Below are 2,503 nucleotides of genomic sequence, written 5' to 3' on the forward strand. Positions count from 1 at the left end.
CTGTTTGGAACCAGTCTGTTGTTCCATGTCCAGTTCTAACTGTTGCTTCCTGACCTGCATACAGATTTCTCAAGAGGCAGGTCAGGTAGTCTAGTATTCCCATCTCTTTCAGAATTTCCCACAGTTTATTGTGATCCACACAGTCAAAGTCTTTGGCATAGTCAATAAAGCAGAAATAGATGTTTTTCTGGAATTCTCTTGCTTTTTCCATGATCCAGCGAATGTTGGCAATTTGATCTCTGGTTCCTCTGCCTTTTCTAAAACCAGCTTGAACATCAGGAAGTTCACAGTTCACATATTGCTGAAGCCTGGCTTGGAGAATTTTGAGCATTACTTTACTAGCATGTGAGATGAGTGCAATTGTGCGGTAGTTTGAGCATTCTTTGGCATTGCCTTTCTTTGTGATCAGAATGATGCTGTGAAAGTGCTGCACTCAATATGCCAGCAAATTTGGAAAACAGCAGTGGCCACAGGAATGGAAAAGGTCAGTTTTTATTCCAATCCCAAAGAAAGGAAGCCCCTAAATATGTATAATTACATTGTGTGTTTTTCTATTAATATAAATTACCATTGGTACAAAGTCAACATGCATTCAAGCACTAAAAGTAGTAGTGCTGGTAGTAATTTCATCAGGGTTTGATTTTTTGTTCCAATGCCCTGAATTATTTGATCCATCATGTTTCAGCTATTCTAAGATGTAACAGTGTTTTTAAATCACAATTTATAGCATGATAAAACTTGAAACTATGTTTTAATATCTTCATATCTAATGTGGGACTATTGGAAAACTTTCCAGTTTACTTTGAGTATGGTGTAAGATATTAAAACTAAATGTGTGGATAAGCAACAGAAATGTTATGATATCTCATGTGATAATAATACACTCAATAATTGTTTGACTCATATAATTTTTCAATATATCATCATTGCTTGTATCTTCTAAATCAGCTGCTTGATTACTTTGGAAACAATTATTTAACTCTGTTAAACTGCCCTGTTACATTTATCTTTCATGCTGATATTCCAAATTTTCATTTGATTACCATGAAAATCAGTTCAGTTCAGTCGCTCAGTCATGTCCGACTCTTTGCAACCCCATGAACCGCAGCATGCCAGGCCTCCCTGTCCATCACCAACTCCTGGAGTTCACTCAGACTCACGTCCATCGAGTCAGTGATGCCATCCAGCCATCTCATCCTGTGTCGTCCCCTTCTCCTCCTGCCCCCAATCCCTCCCAGCATCAGAGTCTTTTCCAATGAGTCAACTCTTCTCATGAGGTGGCCAAAGTACTGGAGTTTCAGCTTTAGCATCATTCCTTCCAAAGAAATCCCAGGGCTGATCTCCTTCAGGATGGACTGGTTGGATCTCCTTGCAGTCCAAGGGACTTTCAAGAGTGTTCTCCAACACCACAGTTCAAAAGCATCAATTCTTAGTTTCTGTGAATCAGGAGTCTGGGCACAGCCTAGCTTGGTCTGGTGCTCAGGGTCTCATAAGGCTGCAATCAAAATATCAGTCAGGCTGTGTTCTCATTTGGAGCTTTGACTGGGGAAGAATCTGCTTCCAAGGTGATGCATGTTATTGGCAGAATTCCTTTTCTTACGATTGTATGAGAACCATAGTTTCTTGCTAGCTGAGGACTGCCCTCAGCTCCTAGAGGCCTCCTGTAATTCCTTGCCATATAGGTTTTCTCACTATGGCTGATTACTTCATCCAAACAGCAAGGAGGGTCTCTAAACTCTCTAAAGAGAGTCACCTAGCATCATATTCTATCTTCACCATGATGATATTCTATCTTCACCATGCAAGTCACAAGTTTTGTTTACATTCAAAAAGAGGGGATTACACAAAGTTGTGACTATCAGGAAGTGGGAATCATGTGGCTACCCTGGAATCTGTCTACCACCTGCAGTGATTAATTTGACAGGCTTTGTAATTTAAGTCTGGGTTTTCAGCTCTGCTTTGACACTTTATGTGATTTTGATCTCAATTTCTAATCCTTTATTTCTTCATCTGCCAATTAGGAGTAATATTTTCTTGGCAGTTTATTTTTCTCCTGAGTAAAGTGAGGATAATAATAAAGTTGTAAGGATTAAATGAACATTTTAACACAGTAACTAATAACATGAAAGACTCAAAACACACTTGCTAGTTTTCTTCCTCTTCCCTCCTTTTTTAAATTTTGATCTTGGTCTACTAGAAGTTCCCATTGTTATTTCTACTTTCAGTTGCTACTTTGTTAGCCTATGTTCAGAGTATGTATATGTGTGTGTGTATACCTGTGTCTGTTACTGTTGTTCAGTCACAAACTCGTGTCCAACTCTTTGCGACTCCATGGACTGCAGCACGCCAGGCTCCCCTGTCCTTCACTATCTCCCTGAGTTTGCTCCAATTCATGTCCAGTGAATCAGTGATGCTATCTAACCATCTCATCCTCTGCCACCCTCTTCTCCTTTTGCCTTCAGTCTTTCCCAGCATCAAGGTCTTTTCCAACAAGTTGGCTCTT

This window comes from Bison bison, unplaced genomic scaffold, assembly GCF_000754665.1.
Source record: "Bison bison bison isolate TAMUID 2011002044 unplaced genomic scaffold, Bison_UMD1.0 scf7180017864489, whole genome shotgun sequence".
NCBI classification, from domain to species: Eukaryota; Metazoa; Chordata; class Mammalia; order Artiodactyla; family Bovidae; genus Bison; species Bison bison.